The sequence below is a fragment of the Eschrichtius robustus genome, chromosome 6 (genome assembly GCF_028021215.1).
Source record: "Eschrichtius robustus isolate mEscRob2 chromosome 6, mEscRob2.pri, whole genome shotgun sequence".
Taxonomy (NCBI): Eukaryota; Metazoa; Chordata; class Mammalia; order Artiodactyla; family Eschrichtiidae; genus Eschrichtius; species Eschrichtius robustus.
Window position 1 is genome coordinate 88,203,283 of NC_090829.1, and position 13,320 is coordinate 88,216,602.

The following is a 13,320-nucleotide window of genomic DNA, read 5'->3' on the forward strand; positions in this document are numbered from 1 at the left end:
TAAAAATTATTCACATGGGGTACCCTATGATCCAGCAATGTCACGCCTAAAAATCTATCTTATAAAGAAGTGATAGCAAAAGTACTTAAAGTTATATGTGCCAAGATATTTACTGCAGCCTTGTTTGTGATAGCACAACGTTAAAAAACCGAAATCACCATCAGTCAGGTAATGGTTAAGTAAACTATGGTATATCTATGTAATAGAATCATGTGAGTAAATCTAAATAAACTGACCTGAATACATTTCAAGTGAAAAAAGAAAGTTATAAACCAATATGCATAATGTCATCTTTTGTTAAAAGCAGAAGAAATGCCTAAGGGTCAGAAAAGAAAGACTGAATTAAAGGCTATTTGGGAAGAACTTATGTGATTTTTTCAGAGTTGCTGATCATCTACATTATTACATTTTAGTAATAAAATGCATGTCATAAATAATAAATATGAAAACTGCAAACCAAAAAAAAAAGAAAAGAAACACTGAAATTCATGCTGTTTTCCTCTGGGGATTGGGAATGTAGGGGTGTGAGGTGGCATGGTCTTAAAAATATTTGAATAATTTGTATAATTTTACGTTTTGGTATTCTTCAGTTTTTTTCTTTAATAAAAACTTAAAAACATTTTAAGTTTGCAAATTCCATACCAATACAAGCAAACAGTATCGTTAATAGAAACAGTTGAAGATTCGGGGAAAGATGATGATTCCCTATAGGTTAATGTGTAGTTGGTAGAAAGAGCTGAATTGTGATGCGAGCTGTAATAGCTGTTGGCAGTGGTTGAAGGTGTACGTGAGCAAGACTTCTGGGTCCTTGCTCTGGAAAGGATCAGACAAGAGATGTGGTCCACCTGGGCAGAGCTCACAGCTAAGACTGCAGTCAAAGGCAAGACTCCTGAGCCAACATCATGGAAAACAGCACCACAGATCTTCTCTATTTCTGTCCATCCCAGAATTGGAGGGAATAACTCTCCCTGACACAGCCTGTTCACGCTATCTATGAGATGCCCTAATAATTAACTCTGGGCCTTCCAACCTAATATGAATGTTGGTAGGTAATGCAACATCTTACTGGTGAATTAGTCTTTATGAATTTATCTATCCCCAACTTGAACTTAACTATGTTTTTAACCTGGGGTACATCTACACCTACATTCATGTCTATATTTGTATCTATATTTACATCATCTATATTATCTATGTATCTGGCTAGATAGATGGATAGATATAGCTGGATATCCTTATCTGCATATTCTCATATCTCATATGAAATAATCAGCGTTTATTCAAATTTATCTTTGAACGATACTAGGTATTGGGTTATATTAATTACAGGATAAACATACTATAAAAATGGAGCATTACATGGGGCATTACAGTGGTATGTTATAGAGCCAGGGTTTTATTACAGGATTACTGATTGCTTCTCCAGATGGATTTAAATTGACGGCTCTAAGAAAATTTTTGCCAAAGATCCCCTTCTAGCTTATCAACCCCAGAAATGTGCTTGCCACTATTTCTGGGAATATCCCATTTTCCTTCATGGCTTCAAAATGCTTTGGGCAAAAACACCCCAAAACAAACACTGTATATTTTATTAAGTGAATATTATCTGACATTTTTTTTAGCCCAATAATGACTTTTTTTTTAGTACATGAAATCCTCTTTTAAAATCTGTTTAATGGTTAATATACCTTCCATTGGGTCATTATTTAATAATACATTAGAATTTTTAAAAATACATATACAAAATGATTTGGAGAAGTGCCTACAAGATTTGTGATTCTACTGTCTACCCTTTCCTTTTATTTATCCTATCTGAACAGGCATAGAGATTAAAAAAACCATGTCATGATGACTTTCTTTTCCTTTTTTCTTTACAAAGCTAGAAAAAAGGCATAGAAGTATAATTAGTTGCCCAAGATCCTATAGCCCTTCATGTAGACAATGATATTCTTATACTCTGGGATGTGTTGCCTCTTTTTGCTATTTTCCGTATTCGTGATGTTTAGAAACAAAAGATTTATATGTGCCCCCAAAGTTATATATATATAGTTATTTATTTATTTATTTTTAATCACTGCTATGAATCCATATGCTATTTCATAAATGCATCTCAGGTAAAGAATTTTTGATTGCTTTAACTATGTCATTCTCTTTTTTTCCAAGCAGAAATACCAGCCCTGGTTTTCCTGCTTGTCCTCATGCAGTATATGCTGCCAAGCTATTCCAAAGTGAAAATGGCAACTTCCTTTACAAATTACTTTGTGCTCCTGCTATTAATCTAATAGAGATATGGAAGTGGGCGAAAGAAAAGAAGCTGCTCTTCTGGCAATAAGGAACAATCCTGAGACCATGGAGGCCTGCTCCAAATTACACATTTCTTCATATGGTTTGGCTAAACAGTTGAAGTTGAGAGTAGACCCTGACTCTATCTCTTAGGAATTAGAATCATTTATAATCCCTGTTTCTTTTGACTAGTTCTGCCAGTTGGTGATAAGATGTAAGACAAAATGAGATAAAAACAAAACAGAATTTTTAAAAAACTATTGTGGGTTTAAGATCTAGTAAAATAATGTGGGTAGTCTTCTAGAATCTAGTTAAATAAAAAAACAAATAAAATTCTTAGAAATATAAGATATCAACATTTTTTAAAACAAAAGAACAATGGAAGATCCAGGAAGATAAGAGAGGACAGGAGTAACTTTGATGCCTTCGTGCAGGGAGGTGAAATCATTCATCCCCTAGTTTGAGTTGTTTTCCAGTGGTGATGATGGATTTGAACAATCTGTCCAAACCTTTTCACCCAGTTCCTCTCTTTACCAATTGCAGGCCTCTGCAATGGGGCAATGTGCATGAGATGTGAGAAGATAAGTGACTCTCCAGAGGTTTCTGTGAACTTTATCACTAGTATCTTGACTCTAATGCTGATGATAGAAGAGAAATGTCTTAAATTCTGGGTAAACAGTCACTTAACTACTCAGAACATTTGGAAATTAGAAAAAAAAAAAGGAATATTTTTCTCTGTTCATTTTGATTTCATAAGTGACTGCATTTCCTTTTCTCTGTCTAAGAGAAAAGATCCAGTAGATTCTGACTAGATTGTAAGCATCAGAAGATCACTATGATACACTCATCTTTATATTCTACCATGTTTGGCACTTGTCAGGGTCTCAATAAATATTTGTTAGGTTCCATTGAATTAATTGAGTAAAAGAGGAGGTATAATCTTTTAGAAACAAAAACAATTTAAAAATCTTGATAAGAAGTTTAAGTACATCATTCAATCTGTGTTCATAGATCAACTAAAAAGGGGGAATTAGAGAGGGGAAGTCAAAAGATAATCTACTGACTGATATATAATTTGGGGGTATTTTTGTGATCCACTTTTCCTGTCACTTGTGGGAAATATCACCAGCATCTAAATCAATCAGTGCACATAAGGATAATGGGGATGGGAGCACAGCAACTTCCCTTGGCTCCTGTTTACAAGTCCAACTGACATCAGTTGCTGCAACCTTCTTGGTCTCTCTCCCCTATTTGACTCACTTTGTCTCAGAGAAGAAGCATCTCTTTCATTAGTGCATTTAAGAAATAAACTGGCGCTGCATAGTTGGGAGCGAGCGGACCTCAGGAAGTACACATTTTGGTCTGCTCCTTCTCCCTCTAAGTTGTGCAGAGGCACGTCTTCTAGTGGAAGCTGTGCTGTGGCTGGTGGGTAAGTCTTTTAGGAAGCCCGCTGTTGTCATGCACCTAAGCCATGCCCTTCTTTATTATCTTTATCAGTAATGAGGATGACATTTTAATCTCCTTCTGCCAGACTTCCATGCCTATCTTTTCATTATTTTCAAACTTGATTGGGAAAACAATGTTACTTTTTGGTCCCTTATAAGGTACTTATACTGGCTCCAGCAACTCTACAAATCTATGCTTTGCATCCGGTTGTCTGAGGTGTATTCATTTATTCATTCAGCCATTCACTTGGAAATAGTTATGGAGCCCCTAAAATATACCGAGTACTATGGTAAGCCTTGGGACCCTACCCGTAAGGAGCTCACATTATAGTGTATTTATAAAGCAATTTGACAAATGGGTAAGCACGTAGCTTCCCAAGAAGTAACAGAGTCTAAGCTGAGTTGCTCATTTTTTTGGTGTTTTCTTAACTGAGTCATAACCCAGTAGGATTTGACCAGGAGGTAGCTGATTTACCTGATCAAATCTGGTCTACCTGGTCAGAGCTGAGTGTGAAGGGGCAGGCAGGGGCTCAGTTCTGAAAGACCCTCCCTAAAAACCTAGACTCTGCCCAGTGGATAACAGGCAACTGTGTAAGAGATTAGAGGAGTGATATGGTCAGGTTTCTGTCCATAAGGTCACTTTGAAAGCTGGGAACATCTATCTGAGGAAGACAAGCCTGGAGAGACCAATTTGCAGGTTGTTCTAGGCGAGAGACTCTAAGAATGTGATTTAGCAGCGCTTTTGTTTACTTTTGTTTTACCTTTCCTTTTTTTTTTTTTTGGCAATCTTGACATTTTGTAGGATGAGCAGTAAGCGCTCTGGTGATGATGATGATGAAGAAAAAGAAGATGATGATTTTGCTAATGCTAAGTTCTTGCTATGAACTGCCACTGGGCTAAAATGTTTCTGTGTACTAGCTCACTTTGTAGTCACTAAAAATGCATAAGGTAGATAGTACTCTTTTGCATTTTATGTATGAGAAAACTAAGGCTTCAGGGGTGAAATAACTTGCCCCAGTGTGTACATCCAGCCAGCAGCAGACCTGGGACTATCTGACAGTTTCCAGCCTGTCTGACTTCAGCTTCCATTCTGATGACCCTGTGCTCTATGAAAAGTTTCATAGCACTTTACCAAGCGCTTTCTTATACAGTGCCTCACTAGAGCTCTAACAGGATCCTTAGGTCAACCTTCAATTCACTCCAAACAGAATAGCTCATTCTCATTTAGCAGAATCATGCTCAAGAAAATTGTTTGTGATATACTTTGAAATCACAAAATATATTGCTCTTTATTTGTACATTGATTACCCATTTAGTGCCTTCTTGACCAAATTTTAACAGTCAAATGTCTTCACCTTGCCATCAAACAGATATATACAGAATGAATTTTAATGTTAACTTTAAGTAAATAAGAAAATATTCTGTAAAATATCATTAAAATATTGTAGGTGAAGTGATTTCTGGTTTATCTTTTGCTATGGATTATTCATTCAACATTCAAAAAGTACTCAGTACTTAGCATGTGTTATGCACTACTCCTTTTAAGAGTATGGAGGATTATAATCAATAACTCATTCAGATTTGCTCACGCAGAGCACAGCTCAGTCCATTGTACAGAGGTCCTCAATATCTGCTTTCAGAATAAATAAATCCAGTGAAAGAAAGCAAAGGAAGTACACTGTATGGGCCAAGCATCAAATTAATTAAATTAACTAAATTAAATCATTGTGCTACCTTACATTTACTACTTTTATTCCTTGGAAATCTTCAGATTAGTTTTTTTTCCCCACCCGTGTTGATAAGGTAAAGGTGATTGTGTTGCTTTACATTCACTTAGCATTAGCTTAGATAAATAAGTTAGTTATCTATTTATCCAGGATTGCGAGTGCTTCAACATTTATGTTAGCATTACTTATCCCAAACCTCCCAGTTTTAAACAGAAACCTCAAAGGGCCATAATGAACAACTTGTTATTCTTGGTGAATGGACTTGTAATAGTTACAAGGGTGATTCCAAACCACCCAGCAAGTTCTGGCTGGAATCAGGCCTACAATTAGAAATTGCAGATATGTAGCCTGCCTTGCTCCCAATGATAGGCTGTCTCTCCCAGAGGGTGAGGGCTCTGGTTCCTCTAATCTTCACTCCCTGCCCCCACTCCCACCTCCTCACCACATGATGTGACCACACCTCCCTGCTCAGAACTGCCAAAAGACTGTGGATGGCAGAGTTCCTGCATTCCTCCCCTGGCAATGGAGCAAACTTACAGCATTACTATTGGGCTTTAAGGAGTTCCCCTTTGTTCTACTTTTATCACGTTTTCTTGTGTTCTGACTCTAACAATTTGAGAGAAAATGTAGCGTCCAATTCTTGTTTTAGCTGCCAAGATTCCACAATGCTTAGGCAAAGGAAGGAAAAATGGCACAGGCATTTAAATTTACCCAAATGCCTCAAAAAACGACACTTTCTGGACATGAATAGTGTGTGAGTAAACTTATTCCTAATGTGCCAGGTTTATCCCTTTGAATAATTGGATAATTCCAGCAAATACCATGTTGAAACTTTTACCTGACTGGCTTAGTTTTGAGGCTTTATTTAAAAGACTATTTAATAAGACAATCAAGTATTAAGTTTTAATGTGGTATTAATATAGTAATAATAAACGTACTAAGGAGAGATGGCAAAGATGACCTTAAAGGTAACCCAGATTTCATTCCAGAAAACTCTTTCCTAAATTAAACTTCTTAAAACTACCAAAGAGAAGCTAATTGCTTATATTTCAACCTTCCTTTCCTTTTCCAGCTCTCTTATAGGCTAATGATTTAAATGAGTTAAAAACTGAGAACATTCAAGTGAAAAAAATCTTCATTTCAGGGGTTATTTACAAAGAAATGTGTTTTGTATATCCCTCCCATGGAAAATGCTTATTTATCTAACTTTACTACAAGCATTTCCCACTACACCTGGCTTCATTAAGAGTTCTAGGACTTCCCTGGCGGGAGGTCCAGTGGTTAAGACTCCACACTTCCGCTGCAGAGGGCATGGGTTAGATCCCTGGTTGGGGAACTAAGATCCTGCATGCTATGCGGTGCAGCCCGCCCTCCCCACCCCCCCTTCCCACCCCCCCCCCCAAAAAAAAGAAAAGAAAAAAGTTCTAAAAGATGAGAATCCCTTGAAACTAACATCTTAATGTCTCCCTACAGATCTCTCCTTTTGATGGTGTAAGAATCTTCATATATTATTAAAGTAGAAATGTATTGACAGAGTTAAGACTCTGGGTCCAGCATATCAGAGAAAATCTCAGCCTTTTGTATGTTTGTGGAATTGTTCTACACTGATTTGTGTTTGTGACAATTACCTAGATTATGGAAATTTGTGGGCTTAAGCAAGTCTTTTCCTTTTTGGTATTTCTGTTCTCGCACCTATACATTATTGATAATGTTAAAGCTAAAAAGCCTTCTTCTCGGGAGTACACCATGGAACAGCCATTCTTTGAACTCATACATTGAATGTTAAGTTCTTAGTGTGAGCAGATGAGTCTATCAAGATATGCTACAGAAAGGTGAAGTAACTAGAAATAGAAATATAAGGAACAAATTTTCCATGGTTCCAAGAACATCCAGGCAGAATAAATGTATGCATCAATGACTTAAAAAGCTACACTGATCTGTGGCTTTCCCCCCCATATTGTACGTACTCTAAAATGTCCACTAAAGTTTGAATCTTTTAGGATACTCTCAACTGCAAGTCTGTCAAAGTAGTTTAAACCATATAGAAAGTCATTGACTCGGATAAGTGGGCATTAGTTCATGGACTCAGATGCGTTTCATCTCTGAGCTCTGTTGAACACAGGCTTCATCCTAAGGACAGTTGTCCTCATAACTGCAAAACAGCTGCCAGCTACAATCAGGGATACATGCTTTTTTCTTCCACTTCCAGTGTGAAGGAGACTTGCTTCCTGAAGCATCCCCTAGGGACAAGGAACGTTTTTCCCTGGAAACCTCTAGCAGAAGCTCGTTGATCAGTCTAATTTGGATCACATGCTCATTTCAGAACCAATCACAAGAAAAAGTTATGTAATAACCCTTTGACCTATCAGCCCATTGAGGACATGGACTATGTCAGGAAGGAGTGGATACCTAAACATTATCCCAGTCTGTTGCAAAGGAAGAAAAGACCATGAGTGCTGTAGGCCACTGGTAATGTCCACTCCAGAGTTCCTGGGAGGAGCATGGCCAGACAGTAAGTACTAAAACCGTTATGACCATTAACACACAGTAAGATTGCATGTTGAAGCTACCAAATGAGTCAGATAAAAGATCTATTTATAAGGAGAAGTATTGACCCTGATTCCCCAAGACCCCATGGTACAGCTAAGGATTTCTTTTTTCTTCATTTCTCAAGGAGAGGAGAGAGCATGTTACACGTTGTCTGCAAAAAGGTAAGTAATCGAGCAATAACTCTGTGACTGACCACTCTGTTCTCAAATACCATTTGAGTCTGAGCTTTTTGCATCACAGCTACACGTGATGAGCCTTCGATGCATGTGAGACTTGGAATTGTAAAGACAATGAGAGGGTCAATAGCCAGCTTCTGGCATCTCAAATGGGATATTTGAGTCTGCCGCAAAGCAAGAGACTAAAAAGCCAGATATTTTTTTGTAGAGAAAAGTAATTTCTAAATTTCTTTCTTTCTTTCTTTTGTTTTCTTCAACATACCAAGAGGTAAGTCCTGGTGGATTTGATCATAGTGTTTGAGAAAAGGGTGATCTGAGTCAGGTAGGAAAAGGAAGCTAGGAAAGAGTGACACTTTTGGTCCTGCTGGATTGTCGGGAGAAGAGGGAGGCAAAAGTCTGGAAAGCAGGCAGTCAGCTGTGTGCCCTGACCTCCAGGGGCTGCAAGGTGATGGAGATGGGGGAGGGGTGGGGCAATGTCTGAGTGAGGACAACCCACAGGGTCCGTCCTGCTTCCTGTTTGAGATGCTGGCAGGTGGCTCTCTCACAGGACCCAGGAAATTCCAGCTCTATCCTGTGGTGGTGTATTAGTTTCCTGGAGCTGCTATAAGAAAGTACTACAAACGGGGGGCTTAAAACAATAGGTATTTATTGTCTCACAGTTCTGGAGGCTAGAAGTCCAAAATCAAGGCATTGGCAGGGCCATGCTCCCTCTGAAACCTGCACAGGAGAAACTTCATTGCTTATTGCTAGCTTCCTGCAGTTGTGGCAACCCTTGGCATTTGTTTGTTGGCTTCCAGCTGCAGCATTTCAATCTCCACCTCTGTCGTCACATGGCCTCCTCCCCTCACACGTTTGTGTCTCTGTGTCTCTTCTTAGAAGGACACCAGTCATGCTGGATTAAGGGCCCAGCCTACTCCTGCGTGACCTCAACTTATCACATCTGCAACAACCCTATTTCCCAAAAAGATCACATTCTGAGATACTGAGGGTCAGGACTTCAAATATCTTTTTGGGTGGGACACAATTCAACCCTTAACAGGTGGTCACATGAAAGCAAAAGTGGGGCAGATTAGATAGAGACAGGCTTGGAATTTAGCTTTGTTCCCAAGTGGCATGGCCGGACTCAAAAACTCCCACTTGCCCTGGGAGGGGTGGGGAAAGTTTGCCGAAAATCACCAAGTAAGGGCAAAATGGCCATGGAGCTGGGGGCTATAGAACAAAACGCCTGACCTGGGAACCTTTAGGGAAGAGCAGTCAGACCTCAGGTGGGAGATGCGGCATCACTGGCGACTAAGGAAGGATGGAGTCATCAGGAGAAATTCCTGGGCCCAGATGAACTGAGAAAACCCACCATAAATTACGAAGTACACCAGCTGCGGCCTTCAGCAGCAGATGCCAAAAGAACTGTCAGTCCAGGGAGCAGCTGAGATCAGCCACTCCGTAGAAGATCCAGGCAGCTCAGCATAGCTCCTAGAACCATGCCTTCTTTAACTACCTTGAGCTACACGTCTACACTCAGATGTCATCTTGGCTATTAAAAGAGGAGGAAATGGGGCTCTGAAAGACTGAGCATTTTTGAGAGTAATCCAAGCTGAGAATAAGTTACTTAAAGAGACAGATGAGACTACTGGGTTGACATAAATCTCCACCCCCTTTCCTACCTCACCCTGCCGGCTCACCACACACACACACACGCACACACACACACTGCTACCCAGAGGAAAGGGGGCTGGTGAGGAACATCAGGCCAGTCACAGAGAAATCAAGAAGACATTTTCTTTACACCCATTAATGGTAAGTGAACCCAGTACACATTCTCTATTACATAATGCTGACTAGGCCATTCTACAGATCCAAATATTCATGCATACTCATCGTGATTTTACATTTGTCTCCAATAAGTTTACTGTGAATGTATCTGTCTGAGCAGATGTAAATAGACAGCTAGCCTTTGCTAGGTTTATGAAAGCCTGGCAGACTTTGGTCAGTGTGGAGCTAATCCTAGTGAAAGATCTTCATGTAGTTCTAGATGCTATAGCGATTGGCTACTTTACAGAGGACTCTTGAGATCAGTGATTATGTGTCTTAAACTCTTTTTTATCTACAGACACACAATTCCACAATTCAATCCATGATAAATATCTTTTCTGCAAGCATTGTGATATGGCACTGCTGTATTTGAAATTTCGGAGTTGAGCTGATTCAGATGAAATAATATCTGGAAGCCTCTAAAAACATAAGAACCTATCAGGCATACCATCCTGGGGTCAAGCAAATGGGGTGCAAACTACAGAACACTTATTCCCACCTCACCCGTGGGAACTGTTGGAATTGTAGCTCTTTAAAGCAAGAATTCTGGCCCAGAAGAGATGATCGGAATCTTTCTCAACTCCCATCTTCCTCCTGGTCCCTGAGGCCACCTGGTCACAGACTACTTTGGAAGTTACACCATTTGAGCACCCCAGCATCACCTGGTGAACCCATATGCTATTAATACAACTACTGCTGCTCCTTCAACCGTCTGACACAACCACTATTTCTGAGATTCCTTCCAGGAAAGTAAATTGCTTGCTCCCTTGATGCCCTTCCTATGCTCTCATACTATCCATTACATAAATTTGTTGTATTACTTAACCAGGTATATTTTAATTATGTGCATATTTGTTTGTTTTTCTCCAGGGCTAGACAGCAAGTCCCTCAAGACACAGGGACTGTGTCTTTCATCTCCTATTTGTAGTGCTTTTCCTGGTATGTAGTATGTGATCAATTAATGAAGGAAAGAATAAATGAAGAAAAGTTTTGGTGACTTTTTGTATTGGTTCCTGTCACTAATTTGGACCAAGGAAGAGAGATAAGAGTAAGAAAAGAGCTCAGGTCATCAACTTGATCCCTCAGTTGCAACTCTTCTGCAACTTGCCCATCTTTCCTAGAGCTCATAGGAAAAGGTTCTGTACCTTGACTTTGGTCTTTCTCATTGGATTTTCACTGCAGTTGGATAAATTCCCATTCTTTAAGATGAACTGAGAAAATTCCAGAAACTCGAGGTGGCCTGAAAACTGCTCAAAGGGATTTTCAGCCCTGAGAGTCGATGCTACTTTATATGTCCGCTGAAAGTTCCTGAGTTTCCTGACACTCCAGGAATTGCGAGAAGTCCGAGAGGCATCGTTTCTACATCTGCCTTTCACTTTTCCGCAAAGAAAGCAGCTGCTTGAATCCTGGCAGAACAACTTGTTTTCAGTGTGCCTCAGGCAGGTCATTCAAATTTTCTGAATCTTAATCTTACCTTTAAATTGGGAGAAATGACATTTACTGCCTTGTATTTAGAACTAGAAATAATGTATACATAATGTGTCTGGCAGTAGTTGGCATATACAGTTGGTATTGAATCCATGCTATTATTATTATGTTTAATATTCCTACTTTGCATCTTATAAATCTCTTTCTCTTTTCTTCTTTGGTTAGTATATATCGATTGAATGGATGGCATAGTCCCTGTGACTACTAATTTGAGTGTCTATATAGCATGGTAAATTTTATCTGGATTCTTAAAATCCTTAGTGAATCCAGATTATTTATATAGATAGAAAAAAAAATATCTCCACCCATTTTATATATATATATATATATATATATATATATGTATATATATGTGTGTATATATATATATATATATATGTATATATATATATATATGTGTGTGTATATATATATATATATATATATATATATACATATATATATATATATGAGGAGATACTATTTTTCCCTCTCTAGTGCAAAGTACAAAAGAAATAGAGACAAGCACCATGTGAGAAACTAATAGCTAACTTTACTGCTTAAGGTTCTGTCTTCAAAAAGTGGCTGGAAAGGTAATCAGTACGGTTATAAGTAACCTGGCCTGCTTTTATTTATGGGGCTTGACATATCACCTCAATTTGCCAAATATAGGATTTCCTGACAACTGAAATTCAAACTCTTCCTGTGGAAATGTGGTCATGCCTAGTAAAGCTGTTAGCCCATAGAAGTTATATGTCTTTTCGGTACTGACATTTTTGCCTGCCAGCAGTAGAATGGAAATAAAATCTAGAGGTTTTGACCATTAGGCAGCTTACTGGGCCTCCTCTAGGTTTACTGATATTTTCCTAGGTAAAGTAGTAAGATGGACATGTTCAAATACAACTTTAAAGAATGTAATAGCACTTGGCAAACAAGGTCTTATTTTTAGAATCATTACTGCTGTTGTATCTAAGAACAGATTTGCTGCCATGGAGCCTATGATGGTTAATTTTGCTTCAACTTGGCTAGGCCACAGTATCCACATATTTGGTTAACATTAGTCTGGATGTTGATGTGAAGGTGTTTTTGTTTCTGTTTTTGTCTTCAAATATCTGCCAGTTTCTTCAGTTCTCTTTGTGCTTTGAGACATGCCCATCCACATCTTTCCAATTTCAGGAAATGCTCCTTATACCATGAAGGTGTTTTTTAAAGAAGAGATTAACATTTAAATGAATAGATTTTGAGTAAAGCAGCTTACTCTCAATAATGTTGGTGGGCCCCATCTAATCAGTTGGAGGCCTTAAGAGAAAAAAGACAGACCTCCCCTGAAGAAGAGGAAATTCTGCCAACAGATTGCCTGTGGACTTGAGCTACAACATCAGTTCTTCCCTGGGTCTCCAGCCAGCATGCTTACCCTGCAGATTTTGAATTTTCCAGCCTCTATAATCACGTGAGCCAATTCCTTAAAATAAATCATATATATTTATTACCTTATGATAAAATAAATCATATATATTTATGCCAAGTTCCTCTTCAAGGACCCACCAGCCAGCCATGAGTTGGAGCCCTTGAAGCCAGTGGCTGTTCCTTCACGGTACTTTGTCCACCTGGCTGGTGATATAGACATCAGTCACACTGGTACTCAACTCCACCACCGGCCCACAGGCCCCCTCCCTGAACCTATGACAACCCTTGTTCTGGGACTCTTTGCAGTGCATGTTTCCTGAGAGAGCTCTGTGGTGGGCACACCCCAGGCAGCCCCACAACTGTGCTTTTGGGAGGCAAGGTGTGGGCAGGGCTGGGCCCCATTTATATGTATATTTAATCTCCAAATGTTCTATTTCTCTGGAGAACCCTAATACA